We start from the raw sequence: 16,316 nt of genomic DNA on the forward strand, positions 1-16,316 counted from the left end.
TTATCGCTTCTAGCAAGTGGTGGAATATAAAAAATTTCTTTTAAAACTCGTAAAACGTTTTTACAACCTAGACAAACTGCATGAACAGATAATTTAAAATTTTAAAACTACATTTAGTTTTTACTCGGTACCAACCTCAAATGGAGCTTGAACGTTGAGAAGCCTTAGAAAGGTTGAAACGTTAGTCTCCCCACGCAGCTCCCCTCTCGCACGAGTCTTCTTGAACCTGTGAGCAACCATGAAAGTTTCTACCACTAGAGTCTTAAGAGATTGGTTGGATTTAGTGTGTGGGCACTTTTAAACACGATGACTGAAGAACAAGTCTTTGAGACAAAGAGCTAAAACAAATGCTAGGTCTAATGAGGACCTAGGTGCTAAAACAAAAGAACAAGAAGGGTTAGAGAGAGAGAGAGAGATGGGCGGCCAACAAGTCTAGAGAGAGAAGCTCTCAATCTCTAAAGTTGTATGTTGTGAGTTGTGAATGAGGTGGGGTATTTATAAGAGGAGGATTACCTTCAAAAGATACTTTCCTCTTTTCTACAGAATATCACATATTCATGAGCAAATATTTGCTTTCCCTTTTCCATATGTCACAATCTAAACTAAGCTTCTAGAAGAAAGTTTGTTTCTTCTTTTGATTTCCTATCTCCTTGCCTTGGCCGTCCACCTTGATTTCCTTCTAGAGGAAATTTGTTTCCTCTTTTTCTTTTGGCAAGTATCTTCGTACGTCAATGCACATATTGCTCAAGAATCCACATATTGCTCATGAATGCATTGATGTATGAAGATACTTGCGAAAAGAAAAAGAGGAAACAAATTTCCTCTAGAAGTAAATCAAGGTGGACGGCCAAGGCAAGGAGAGAGACAATCAAAAGAGCAAACAAACTTGCTTCTAGAAGCTTGATTTGGAATGATGAAGACGCCACAAACGAGAGTGGAAAAAACGATTGATGATCAGGAACAAACAAGAACAATTCAGGAATGAATAAAAAAACGATTTTTTTTTGCGTAATATGATATTTGGCGGAAGAGAACAAAGTGGAGGTGGAATAAAACAATTGATGATCATAAAAGGATTTTTTTTTCTTTTTCTCGAAGTTTGATATAACAATATAAAAGATAGATTGAACCTTGATGAACTCGAATTAGTTATGATACCAACTGATGCGAACCAAGCCAACAATGTGACTATGACCCTTCTCAATTTGTTGGATTGGATCAGACTCAAGGATCCTTCGAGATCAGATTCGGTGAATCCGCGACCCGTAGCTTATGTTGAAGCTCGAACTTTGGAATGATGAAGACGCCACAAACGAGAGTGGATATTTGCTTGATAAGTCAGATTCGAACGCCACAATGAATTCCCTTGATAAGTTCATTATAGTTCATTCAAAGTGTTCTGAAAAACTATTCAGACTATTACAACCATTATAAGACGTTTTTCAAAGCTAACAAAGCAAAAAGAAACTGAAATGAAATAAACACACTTAAAGACAATTAAAACTATACATTAAATGCCATAAAACATTAATCTGATGACATTCCTTGTGAAATTCGGAATCCCCTTTGTTGCTGCTCTAAATGGTGTCATAAATGGCTAATTATGCCTCTCATTAGATGCCATAAGCCTTCTCTAATCATATGTTGTTTGGAGAACTAGGTACTACTCTTTATTAGGCTTAAAAGAGTGTATTTGGACTGCTTGTTTTTGGGCCTCACGGATAAAGTTCTCCATCTCCTCCTTGAGCTGTTTAGCTCTTGATCTTGTCATTGGTCCTGGTTGATCTTGGATTAAGTCCTTCTTTACTTGTTTATGAGTTGAATCCATCTTGACTTGATCTTCATGCGAATCCATGTTGATGTCCACATCATTCCCTCCATGTTGAAAATGATTTGTCCTCAAATCTGAATCAACATCAAATGGACTCAAGTCGGAAAAATTAAAAGTTGTACTCACGTTATACTCAGTCGGTAAATCAAGCTTATATGCATTGTCATTGATTCTTTCAAGCACTTGAAAAGGACCATCCCCTCGAGGCAGCAACTTTGATCGTCTTTGGATCGGAAATCTTTCTTTTCGCATATGTAACCAAACCCAATCACCAGGTTTAAAAATCAGTTCATGACGTCCCTTGTTGGCTTGTTTGATGTATTGCTCAGTTCTTTTCATAATGTTATTCCGCACCTGCTCATGAAGTTTCTTCACAAATTCTGCTTTTTTCTTGCCATCTAAATTTAAATGCTCAACAATAGGTAATGGTGATAAATCCAAAGGAGTCAAGTGATTAAAACCATAAACAATCTCAAATGGTGAAAATCTAGTAGCGGAATGAATTGAACGATTATATGCAAACTCCACATGTGGTAAACACTCTTCCCAAGTCTTAATATTCTTACTAATGACAGCCCTTAACAAAGTAGACAAAGTCCTATTCACGAACTCAGTTTGACCATCGGTTTGTGGGTGACAAGATGTAGAAAATAAAAGCATAGTCCCTAATTTACCCCACAATGTCTTCCAAAAGTAACTCAAGAACTTAGCATCTCTATCCAAAACAATTGTCCTGGGCATACCATGTAATCGCACAATCTCACGAAAGAACAGATTTGAAACATTTGAAGCATCGTCTATTTTATGACACGGAATAAAATGAGCCATTTTAAAAAACCGATCTACGACCACAAAAATTGAATCACGACCACGCTTACTCCTAGGCAAACCTAAAACAAAATCCATTGAGATATCAATCCATGGTGAACTAGGAATGGGCAGCGGTGTATATAAACCATTTGGTTGCACTCTCGATTTTGCTTGCTTACAGGTTATACATCTCCCAACTATCCTCTCAATATCCCTTTTCATGCGCGGCCAAAAGAAATGTTCTTGCAAGATGCCTAAGGTTCTTGCTATCCCAAAATGTCCCATCAACCCTCCACCATGAGATTCCTGAACTAACAAATCACGCATTGACGAATTAGGCACACACAACCTATTTTCCCGAAACAAGAATCCCTCATGCCTATAAAACTTCCCATGGCCAGATTTCTCACAACATCTATATATATCCTTAAAATCAGTATCATCCATGTACATACCCTTAATATGCTCAAAACCAAGTAATTTAGCATCAAGAGTTGAGATTAGGGAATACCTTCGCGAAAGCGCATCTGCGACAACGTTCTCCTTACCTTGTTTGAACCTGATCAGGTATGGGAATTGTTCAAGGAATTCGGACCAACGGGCATGTCTTTTATTCAGCTTGTGTTGTGTCTTGAAGTGCTTCAATGATTCATGATCGGTGCGAATCACAAACTCCTTGGGCAGAAGGTAATGTTGCCATGTTTGAAGGGAACGAATCAGCGCGTACAATCCCTTATCATATGTAGGGTAATTCAAAGTTGCACCATTCAATTTCTCGCTGAAGTATGCAATTGGCCGACCATCTTGCATGAGTACAGCTCCAATACCTACACCTGAAGCATCACACTCAATTTCAAAAGCTTTTTCAAAGTTAGGTAGAGCAAGTCAAGGAGCATGGGAAAGCTTATTCTTTAGAATTTTGAACGCCTCTTCTTGTTCCTCGCCCCACTTGAATGGTGGATTCTTTCGTATGACATTGGTAAGTGGTGATGCGATGGTACTAAAGTCCTTGACAAACCGTCTATAAAATCCAGCGAGCCCATGAAAACTCCTCACATGGCCCACATTTGTTGGGGTTGGCCATTCTTGAATTGCTCGCACCTTTTCTTCATCAACCTGTATACCTTGTGCACTAACAACCAATCCAAGAAATACAAGCTTGTCGGCGCAAAAAGTGCACTTTCCAAGGTTAGCGAATAACTTTTCTTTGCTAAGCACCTCCAAAACAGATTGCAAATGAGAAACATGATCTTTCAAATTTGTGCTATAGATCATAATATCATCAAAATATACAACCACAAACTTTCCAATGAAATGACGCAAAACATGATTCATTAATCGCATGAAAGTACTAGGCGCATTAGTTAATCCAAATGGCATAACCAACCACTCGTACAATCCTTGTTTGGTTTTAAACGCTGTTTTCCATTCATCTCCCTCTCTCATTCTAATCTGATGATATCCACTCTTAAGATCAATTTTTGAAAACAAGCAAGATCCATGCAACTCATCAAGCATATCATCCAAACGAGGGATAGGGTATCGATACTTTACCGTGATGCTATTATAGCGCGACAATCAGTACACATCCTCCATGTTTTATCCTTCTTAGGGACCAAAAGAACTGGTACAGCGCACTTACTCATACTCTCTCTCATGTACCCTCTATATATCAATTCTGCCACTTGTCGTTGCAACTCTTTCGTCTCATTGGGATTCATCCTATAAGCTGGACGATTTGGAATTGTTGCTCCGGGAATGAAATCGATTTGGTGCTCAATTCCACGAATTGGTGGCAAGCCTTTTGGAAGTTCCTCCGGAAACACATCATCAAAAATCTGCAAGAGAGAAGTAATCTGACTAGGCAAAGCTAGATCGGTTTTGTTAGTATTAAAAAATGCCTCGCTATACGCGAGAAATATAATGGGTTGGTTGGTGTTTATTGCTCGCGTGATATCTCTCTTTGTGGCATATAGGCTTTGTTTTCTCTCAGGGTTGCTCTCTTTGGCTAGAACTTGTCTCTCTTGTTTTTCTCTCTTTGCGTTGTGTTTGATTTTCTTGTTTTCTCTCATTTTTCTTTTGTTCACTCAATTTGTGTGATCCGTTTTGATCCTCAAAAACTTCATATGGGGTCAGTGGTGCAAGAATGATTTTGCGTTCTTTGTGGAAGAATGAGTATTTGTTGGTGAAGCCATCATGTTGAACCCGACGATCGAATTGCCATGGCCTTCCCAAGAGAAGATGCCCAGCTTGCATTGGCACTACATCACATTTCACTTCATCTTCATACTTCCCGATTTTGAATGGTACCAAGACCTGCTTTGTTACCCTAACTTCTCCACTATCATTTAGCCATTGAAGCTTGTATGGTCGGGGAAGTTTCAGTGTTTTAAGTCCAAGTTTCTCCACCATTGCTGCGCTAGCAACATTAGTGCAACTCCCTCCATCTATGATGAGACTGCAAACCTTTTCTTTCACATGGCACCGGGTGTGAAATATGTTCTCACGCTGAACCTTCTCATCATCTTCTTTGGCATGAGTACTCAAAGCTCTTCTTGAGATCAATAAGAAATCTCCATGTTCAGCACCAAACTCTTCATCTTCCACCGATGCATCCTCCAATTCTGGCATATCCGGATGTACTTCTTCTTCACTCGCCTCCGACTCAATCTCTCTATTCTCTCGGAGCACCATAACTCGCTGATTGGGGCATTGATTTGCGATGTGCCCTCTTCCTTGACATTTGAAACACTTGATCTCACTAGATCGAGTTTGTGTAGTCGGCGGTTTAACATTATTCGGGGCTATCGGTGGGGCTTCCTTTTGCTCAAATCTTCCCTTTGAACTTGAAGGGGCTTCTTCTTTTTTTGGGTTCTTAGATCTCCAAGGTTGTGGTGTTGAGTTTTGTTGCACTTGTCTATGACGCATATTACTTCGTTTTAATTGCCTTTCCAACTTCAATGCCATATGGACTAGATCCTCCATCTCCACATAATGGTGTAGCTCTATCGCATCCCCAATCTCCATGTTTAGGCCATTTAGGAACCTAGCCATCATTGCTTCCCGATCCTCCTCAACATTGGCCCTGATCAACGTCACCTCCATCTCCATGTGGTACTCATCCACGCTGCGACTACCTTGTCGTAGACTTTGTAATTTGAGGTGTAAATTGCGCCGGTAATGACTTGGCACAAATCTTTTCCTCATCGCCCTCTTCATCCCAGCCCAACTTTCAATGGGTAGTTTGCCATCATACCTCTGATTAGTGGTCAGCTTATCCCACCAAACAATGGCATACTCGGTGAACTCAATGGCTGCCAGCTTCACTTTCTTCAACTCGAAGTAGTTATGACAGTCGAAAACCAACACCATCTTCCTTTCCCACTCCAAGTACTCCTCCGAATCTGTTCTTCCACGAAACGCTGGCATATTCACTTTAATGCTCCCCAGATTATTGTCAACTTCATTACGGTTTCCTATATCACGTGGGCCATTCCTCCTACGACTCCCTGCAGACTCTCTTTCAAATCTTTCCTCCAAATCGCTCGCGTCAGATTGATCATGGGGATTTTGAGGTTGTTCTCGCTGACCACGTTGTTCAACAAGTTCAAGACGGTTGTTGATGCGATCCACTTCCTGTCTCATTATTCTCCTTACTTCTCCCATGATAGCCTCAACTTGGAAACAGTTGTTATTGTTTTGTGGCTGGTCGTTGTCATTTCCGGACCCCGACATGCTTGTTTAGTTCCTGCACAAGTCAGCAAACGGTGAAATAAAAGGACCTCACAACACTCGCTCACGTGTTGCACTCGTATTATGAAATTCACACAACTTCCACTCGTGTTTTGCACTCAATTATTCAGCTTTTACCCTCTAATGATCTCACTCACTCTTGCCTATTTCCACTCAAATTCTCTTTCGTTTCTTTGAAAACTAGACGAAAAATAATGGAAAGCAATTCCTTATACCGATCAAAATCACAACAACCCAAGCGAAGAAGTACGAACGACAACAACACAAAGAGAGTATATGGTAAAATCTGGACGAATTTGAAAATACATCAAGGGAGCGAAAGAAAAGAATGATATTTAACACGAAGATCTAAAGAGAAGCACTTAATTTCAATTCAGGGATTTTTTTTTTCTTGATTCAGGATTCTTCTTTTTTTTTTCAGGAACAAAGAAGAACAACTCAGGAATGAATAAAAAAAAGAACTTTTTTTTGCGTAATATGATATTTGGCTAAAGACAACAAAGTGGAGGAGGAAATAAAACAATTGATGATCAGAAAAGGATTTTTTTTTTCTGGAAGTTTGATATAACAATATAAAAGATAGATTGAACCTTGATGAACTCGAATTAGCTCTGATACCAACTGATGCGAACCAAGCAAACACTGTGACTATGACCCTTCTCAATTTGTTGGATTGGATCAGACCCAAGGATCCTTCGAGATCAGATTCGGTGAATCCGCGACCCATAGCTTATGTTGAAGCTCGAACTTTGGAACGATGAAGACGCCACAAACGAGAGTGGAAATTCGCTTGATAAGTCAGATTCGAACGCCACAAGGAGTTCCCTTGATAAGTTCAGTATAGTGTCTTCAAGAAACAAAGAGAAATCTCTCACAAATTCATTCAAAGTGTTCTGAAAAACTATTTAGACTATTACAACCATTATAAAACGTTTTTCAAAGCTAACAAAGCAAAAAGAAACTGAAATGAAATAAACACACTTAAAGACAATTAAAACTAGACATTAAATGCCATAAAACATGAATCTGATGAAATTCCTTGTGAAATTCGGAATCGCCTTTGTTGCTGCTCTAAATGGTGTCATAAATGGCTAATTACGCCCTCATTACATGCCATAAGCCTTCTCTAATCAGATGTTATTTGGAGAACTAGGTACAACTCTTTAAAGGCTTAAAAGAGTGTATTTGGACTGCTTGTTTTTGGGCCTAATGGATAAAGTTCTCCATCTCCTCCTTGAGTTGTTTAGCTCTTGATCTTGTCATTGGTCCTGGTTGATCTTGGATTAAGTCCTTCTTTACTTGTTTATGAGTTGAATCCATCTTGACTTGATCTTCATGCGAATCCATCTTGATGTCCACATGTAGAGGCGTGCTGCATGGAAAGACGAAAGTTTCAACCTTCCTAAGGCTTCTCAACGTTCAAGCCCCATTCGAGGTTGGTACTGAGTAAAAACTAAATGTAGTTTTAAAATTTTAAATTATATGTTCATACAGTTCGCCTAGGTTGTAAAAACGTTTTACGAGTTTTTAAAGAAATTTTCTATATTCCGCTGCTTGCTAGAAGCGATAAAAGTTTGCTTAACCCTAGATCTATTCCAATAATATCACCTCATGCTTTCTTCCTCGGAATGTGTATACATGAGCTCGCTAGTGTCTAAATTTAGTCATGACTCAATGTGACTTTTTAGCTCCTCGTCAATACATTGTTTCTAACTTATTCACAAGTTACAAAGGAGTTGAGGAAATAACACCAAGAAGGGTAAAATGGTAATTTCATAAATCCCACCTAGTTGATGATATTAATGAAGGGTAAACATAGATAATATTAGGCATGAAGAATAGTTGGCCGCCCATCTCCCTCTCTCTCTAACCCTTCTTGTTCTTTTGTTTTGTCACCAAGGTCCTCATTAGACCTAGCATTTGTTTTAGCTCTTTGGCTCCAAGACTTGTTCTTGAGTCATCGTGTTTAAAAGTGCCCACACACTAAATCCAACCATTCTCTTAAGACTCTAGTGGTAGAAACATTCGTGGTTGCTCACAGGTTCAAGAAGACTAGTGCGAGAGGCGTGCTGCGTGGAGAGACGAAAGTTTCAACCTTCCTAAGGCTTCTCAATGTTCAAGCTCCATTCGAGGTTGGTACCGAGTAAAAACTAAATGTAGTTTTAAAATTTTAAATTATATGTTCATGCAGTTTGCCTAGGTTGTAAAAACGTTTTACGAGTTTTTAAAGAAATTTTTTATATTACGCTGCTTGCTAGAAGCGATAAAAGTGTGCTTAACCCTAGATCTATTCCAATAATATCACCTCATGCTTTCTTCCTTGGAATGTGTATACATGAGCTGGCCAGTGTCTAAATTGAGTCATGACATGTGAGTTTTTAGCTCCTCGTCAATACATTGTTTCTAACTTATTCATAAGTTACAAAGGAGTTGAGGAAATAACACCTAGAAGGGTAAAATGGTAATTTCATAAATCCCACCTAGTTAATGATATTTGTTGTCGGCCCGTCTAGGGCCGACGAGGACAAAGGCATTTCCTCGACCCTCGTGGCCGGTACGAGGTCTTGAACGGCGAGGCCCTGACCCAACCAGGGGCCGGCCCAAACCAAGGGCCAAGTCAAATGCCCATGCAGCCGGCCCAAGGTTTGCCTCGGCCAATGGCCGGCCCAAGGTTTGCCTCGGCCATTGGCCGGCCCAAGGCTTGCCTCGGCCATTGGCCGGCCCTAAGGCTTGCCTCAGCCAATGGCCGGCTCAAAGGCTTACCTCGGCCATTGGCCGGCCCTAAGGCTTGCCTCGGCCAATGGCCGGCCCAAGGCTTGCCTCGGCCATTGGCCACCCAAGGCTTGCCTCGGCCATTGGCCGGCCCAAGGCTTGCCTCGGCCAATGGCCGGCTCTAGAGCCTTGCCTCGGCCATTGGCCGGCTCTAGAGCCTTGCCTCGGCCAAAGGCCGGCTCTAGAGCCTTCCCTCGGCCAATGGCCGGCTCTAGAGCCTTCCCTCGGCCATTGGCCGACCCAAACTTGTTCACTCGGCCAAGGGGTCTTCAAACCACCCCTTGGCTGCCTATAAATACCAAGGCACCTCCCCTTGGTCCAGGTAATCCAATTTTGAGTCCCGAAACGCTGCCGAACTCGTACTTTGCTCGTTTCGCTCATCTTTGGCCTCTCACCACCCCTAAAACCTCTGTACTCCACCTCAATCCCACTAATGTTGAGCGTCGGAGAGGTAAACAGGGGCACCCCCCCTGTTTCCCCTTTGTAGTTCACAATCTCTTTCTTGCTTTTCAGGTATCGAGACAAGGTGAGCTTCACCCACAGCTAAGGGACGACTTGGGACACCAAGTCCGACACGCTCGAGCCGTAGTGAGACCACTTGGTCCGGCCTTGGGTCTAACCACTCTGGGCTCCTAAATAGTTGTCCAAAAATCAGCGACAACAATATTCATGAAGGGTAAACATAGATAATATTAGGCATGAAGGACTACACACATCTTCTTTGAGTCAAGTAGGAGTTTGTTGTCAATGGTGCCCGCACGAAGAGTTGTAGTCTTTACTTTTGTACATTTGATGTAATAAAGTCTCACGAAGACTCTTGCTTGTAATTGCTTATTTATTAATAAAAAGTTGAAACATTCATTCATTCTTCCTTGTCTAAAGCTTTATGATAAAACCTTAGTCTTTAGTCCATAAACAAACCGAACAACATATGAAGAGACAAATGTAGAGTTGCATGAACAAACTCTTCATGGTTTGCTTAAAACAATATATTCGCAATCTAATGATCAAAGGGCTGTTTATCTCAGTATGATTGTTAGGAGAATCTATGATGTCTGGTTATGGGACATTGAGAGTTGGAGACACTATAGTTCTTCTAGATATCTTCCGAAGGTACTAAATTGACCAGTGCACTTCTAGAGACAAGATAAGAATAAACCATTTAACCTCTTATGTCTCGAGGTCACTATGTATGAATTACATCATGCTTACCTCAATCCTGAAATGAGACATGCGATTACATACCTTGCGTATTTTCATTTGAGAAAGTAAGAGTTTGGATTCACTACGTAATTCTTAACAGGACCTATTCGTGAAGTACTAAGTTATGAAGATGTCATGAGTAACTTTGTGAAGATCTCATAGATATGGAATTCGTGTACAAGATTGCTGAAATGCAATGTATATCACCTCATGCTTTATTCCTTAGAATGTGAATAAATGAACCGGCCAGTGTCCAAATTGAGTCATGACTCTTTTGGATTAATCACTGTGACTTGTTAGCTCCTCGTCAATACATTGTTTCTAACTTATTCACAAGCGACAAATGAGTTGAGAAAATAATAGCTAGAAGGGTAAAATGGTAATTTTTTAAATCCGACTAGCTGATGATATTCATGAAGGGTAAACATAGATGTTATTCAGTGGATCCAATCATCACAATTTAGTTGAACTCTTGAGTAGAAAATAAATTCATTTGAACCGAGAGATTCTCAGTGTCAACTCTTTAGGGGAGTCAGTTGACATTAAGCTAAACTTGGAAAAGGTTTGTGAACTCTTGAGTCCAAGTATTTTAGCTCAAGCTTTGTTCGTTTCGATCCATGAGGTCACTTCACAAATCATATCGAGTAGGAATTGTTAAACTACAAGCTAAGTCAAAACAAGAACGATACAATTTTTACGAAAATTGACAAAAGGATATTTTTGTCTTTTTGGACATAAGATGAAATGAATGTCAATAAATTTTTTGACAATGTCATGTGATGACATATTAATACTTGGCCATGCTAAGTTTATTAGGCCTTGTAGATTTATTTCATTTCATAGAATATTACTTGATAATTCTTAATGGGATTTTCTGATGTTGTCATGAACAAGTGAAGAAAATCTAGAAACAGCTTCTAGAAGGCCTTCTTGGCCGCCCAACCCTAGTGTGAAAGAGAGTTTATTTTGTGTATTAATGTATGAAGATACTTGCCAAACAAAAAAGAGGAAACAAATTTCCTCTATGAGGAAGATGAGGAATTCGGCCAACAAGCTAAGGGAGAACAAAAGAGGAAACAAATCCAAGGCTTCTAGAAGGAAGCTTGGTCGTGTGACTCTAAGGGAAGGAGAGCAAAATTTGCTCATGAATATGTGATATTCTATAGAAGCGGAAACTACCTTATTGACGGTAATCTCTCCCCTATAAATAGAGGCCTCATTCTCATTGTTTATTAATTCTAAAGTTTTAGAGATTGAGAGCTTCTCTCTCTAGCTTGGCCGCCCACTCCTCTCTCTCTCTCTCTCTCTCTCTCTCTCTCTCTTCATTTTTGTTTTGGCACGTAGGTCCTTATTTGACCTAGTGTTTTAGCTCTTCGACTTTGAGACTTGTTCTTGAGTCGTCGTGTTTAAAAGTGCCAACACACTAATTCCTTTCTTTCTTGAGTGATTATTGTGATAGAAACTCTCGTGGTTACTCGAGTTCCCGAGGAATGAAGAGAGACGTGCTACGAGGGGAGACGAACGTTTCAACCATGGAAAGGCTTCTCATTGTTCAAGCTTCTCAAAGGTTAGTAGACTTATAATGCTCATTTATAGTTTTATTTATATGTACTTGCTCTTTGTCTAGGTTAATAAAAATGTTTTACTTGTTTTAAAGAAAATGTTTAAACTCCGCCACTTGCTCGAAGCGTTAAATCTTTTCTTCACCCAAGATCAATTCCAACAAATGGTATCAGAGCTATGGTCAAAGATATCCATGTACATGTAATTAAAATTATGAGCTAGAAAATTGTTTTCGAAAGTTTACTAATTTTGTGACAAGTTAGAATTGTTTTCCTATAATTTTTTTTAAATTTATTGCTCATGCCTTTAAATTAAAAATCATGTTGATTTTCTATGAGTTTTGGATGTTATTAAAATACATTAGAATCAGTTCTAAAACTTTTTAATTTTTTATAATGAAAAACGTGTTTTTAAAGTTTGAGAAATTTCGGTAAATTTTTGTGACTAGTTATCTTGTCTTACTAGTTTCTTTTATTTACTCGTTTCATTTTCTGTTTGTTGTTTTTTTCTTTTATACCATGTTAATAAAACATAAATAAAAGCTTTAACAACTTCCTAAAACGTTCCGTTACACTCGATTCTTTTTTCGCACTCAATGTCCGAACTTTAATGATTTCCAGTTTTCTTCGAGCTCGAAAAAACCCGCAGTAAAAGTTGCATAACTCTCAGCTCGGAATTCAAACTTTAATGATTCTTGAATAAAATTAAAGGTATTTTTGTCGTCTTTCTAGTACAATTGAGTTTAGGTAAAAAGGACATTGGAGCCAGAAGTTATGATGATTTTAATCCGAAGTGCGCGGCTGTTCCGAAAGTCCAGTTTTTTAGAATTCCGGATTTTCAACCCCACTACCATGAGTTATAGAACTCTAACGAGAAAAATTTCTTGAGCAAAATTGTTTTTCATAAGATTAAAAACATAATGTGAAAGATTAAAATGTTTTAATTTTTGAAAGTTTAATTGAAATTGAATTTTTACAAAACTAGTTTGAATTTTAAAATACCGTTTTCGTTTTCAATCTTGAAAATATTTTGTCATCCAAATCAAATAATTTTTCAAAATTTTTTCAAAACTATATCTATATCACATATGTTCAAAATCTATATGCTCTTGAAAATTTCAGTGGGAGGTCTCCTTGTAGACAAGCCGAAAAATAAAAGATGTGTAATCTCAAACTTTCAAGTGTTCGAGTGAGTTGAAGTTCACTCTTCCCTCATGCACTTTCCCGAATAGAAAATAAGAAAATGTCCGAGTATGTACCTTGTGCCTTTATGCACTAACACTGCTCTTCCTTGAACATGAATATCATCTAGGATTTATTTCTAGTAGTCCACTCTATCTCTCTATAACTAAGAAATTTGTTTCCAAACTTATTTAGACGATGTGCCAACTCCAAAAACTAAGTGGAAGTGTTATACTTGTTGTTTGTAACCCACAATCCCCAACACTAATGCAAGAAGCAATTAACTTGAGACTAAGAGTCACTCTTGTGGCCATCTCTTAAATGGGACTACTCTATGGCGTTTTTGCTTCGATCATTGCTCATTGAGCTACGTTCGAGAGTGAGATGATGAAGACATGGCCTCCTCTTGGGGGATTGTTTTTTCAAAGTTGACATTTTGGACTTAGTGGTTGGTTGCATACATAGGCTCAATCTGTAGTAATCCTCCCTTAAGGCTCTGCGAAAGGATGTGAGTGATCAAACCAATTTAAAATGTGGCTAGTCAAAATTGGTGTATTGACATCCTGGCTAAGGATTAATGACGTGTCATTTACTTATAAATGGAGATTTTTTGCGGCCTTCTACTGAGGGAGTAAATTATCATTTGATTTATACTACCTTTGGACTAATCATAAACTTGTTTCCACTCTTATAGGCAATATGTCTCTCAACCCTCTCTCAACCATTCTTTCCTCGAATGAACTCGAAGGCGATAATTACGTCGACTTGAAACGTAACCCCGACATAATACTTACTGTCGACAAGCACAAATGGGTTCTAACCACCCCTTGTCCTCAAACGAATGATGATTCGACACGAGAGGAAAAAGACGCCCTGGCGGCTTGGCTCCAATCCGATGAGATTGCGAGGTGCTATATTTTAGCATTAATGAACAATGTGTTGCAACAACAACATCATGACATCGAGACTGCCGCAAATATGCTCTACAATCTGCATGAGATGTTTGGAGGGTAAGGACGTCAAGCTAGGCAACAAGTGGTCCGACAGTTTATGAACTGTCGCATGAAGGCTGGAACTCCCGTTAGAGATCATATGATGCTGATCATTAGCTATCTAAACGAAATGGAGATCCTTGGATCTGATATTGATGGGGAGACTAAAATAGATAAGATCTTGGAAACTCTGCCCGAGTCTTTTGATACCTTCAAGCTGAACTACTCCATGAACAAGCTAGAGTACACTGTTACCGAGTCTATGAAGGAGCTTCACACCGCTGAGGGACTCACTAAGAAAAAGAGGACTCAACGATAGGTACATGCTACTGCCTCCACCTCTGGATCTAAGAAGAGACCTCGCAAGGCCGAGAAGAAGAACCAACCTAAGGTTCAAAAGAAGAAGAAGACGCCGAAGGCTCCGAAGGTGGACGAGTCTAACGACAAGTGCCACCACTGCAATGAGCCTGGTCACTGGCGTAGGAACTGTACTGTCTACCTCAAAACAAAGGAAAAAGGTATTGTACTTGTTACCAAAGCTTGCTTAGTAGCTGATAATGTATCATCGTGGATTTTTGACTCCGCTGCTACTAACCATATTTGCTGCTCCTTGACTGGTTTTAGGAAAAGCAAAAGCTTAGAGGATGGCGACTTCTGCTTCAAGTGGGGTGATGGGAGCGTGGTGTCTGCGAAGCATGTGGGATTCGTGACGATATCTTTTGAAGACCGAACATTAAATTTGAATAATGTTTATTATGTTCCTTCCTTTGGGAAAAACCTAATATTTGTTGCTCAACTTTTCGAGCAAGATTATTATTTAAAGTTTATAAAGAATGGAATTCGTATTTCTTTTTCAAATTCTTTTGTCACTGATGCATGTATGTAGAATGGTCTTTTTTACATTTATCCCACACAACCTTCTCTTTTAGACACCGAAATAGATAATGATCTAGTTAGGGAGCCTATTGTTGGTCGTTTTCGGAAAACCCTGAATGCCGAGAAGACACGCCGCTGAAAGGGCCGATAGTCAGGCCAGAGGTCCTGAAGAGTGGCAAGCCTTCTGCCACGAGTCGCTAGCAAGCCCTCATGTCGAAACTTCCAACTCCTCGAGTCAAGTCACTCTCCTCGAGTCGAGCCTCGCTCCTCGACTCGAGCCTCACTCCCCGAGTCGAGTCAATGTGTCCACGAGTCTATTAACAAATCCTCGTGTTGACTTTGATGCCTCGAGTATGCACTTTACGTTCCACGCAACTTACGAAATCTCAAGTCCTAAACGCCCAACGGGCCGGTTAAACGAAGACCACTAAGGCCAACAAGAGTTCGACAAGACGGGGCACGCGCACGCAGCACGCCATGCGCCGCGCCAGCCATGGGCGTGCTGCATGCGCGTGCATGGCGCATGGCGCGCCGCGCCAATCACGAGGCGCGCCGCGCCACCAAGCACGCCGCGCGCGCGCAGTCCTGGAAGCGAGGCCCACGCGCGCGCACTGCACTCCACTTCTTGGCGGGGTGCACTCCACCTCGAAGGGAGCGCGCTCTCTAGTCCCACATGGACGAAGTAAAAGCCTCCTAGGCCCCTCCAACTGCTATGAATACCCCCTCTCATTAAGGGGAAATCCATCCCATTCATTCCCTTGAATACTCACTCTTCTCTCTGCTTCTCTGGATGCCATCCTTGGCTTGAAGCGGATTTTCCATGATTTCTCGTTCTCAGAGATTCCGAAGCGCTCCCGGGAACTCCCGAGCACCGCCTCTCTCGATCGAACGACTAATCCTAAGACCATGAGTGCTCCTGCGGTTTTTGACGAAAAATCGCCTACGCGTCTAGCACACTAGCATCCTTGACAAGAAATCACCTACGCGTCCTGCATTTCCGACTGGAAATCGCTTACGCGTCCGGAAGCTCCGCCACGATAAGGAACTCTTGACTAAGAGTCTCCCACGTCTCCAAGAGGGAGAAAACACACATTTGTTGTTAATGGTGCCCACAAGAAGAGTTGCAGTGTGTATTTATGTACATTTGATGTCATATAGTCTTACGAAGACTCTTTCTTGTAACTGCTTATTTATTAATAAAAGTTGAAACGTCCATTCAATCTTCTTTGTCTAAAGCTTTATGATAAAACCTTAGTCTTTTAGTCCATAAACAAACTTAACAACTTACGAAGAGACAAATGTAGATTTGCATGAACAAACTCTTCGTAGTTTTCT

The 16,316-nt window shown here is 40.3% G+C and overlaps 1 pseudogene; it reads right to left on the reverse strand.

The window, feature by feature from the left end:
- Positions 1–1,663: 1,663 nt before the first annotated feature.
- Positions 1,664–6,097, reverse strand: LOC149404017 (uncharacterized; annotated as a pseudogene).
- Between the last annotated feature and the right edge of the window lie 10,219 nt (positions 6,098–16,316).

The sequence above is a fragment of the Urtica dioica genome, chromosome 2, assembly GCF_054948205.1.
Source record: "Urtica dioica subsp. dioica isolate 48M chromosome 2, U.dioica_male_clone48M_v1_H2, whole genome shotgun sequence".
In the NCBI taxonomy this organism is placed as follows: Eukaryota; Viridiplantae; Streptophyta; class Magnoliopsida; order Rosales; family Urticaceae; genus Urtica; species Urtica dioica.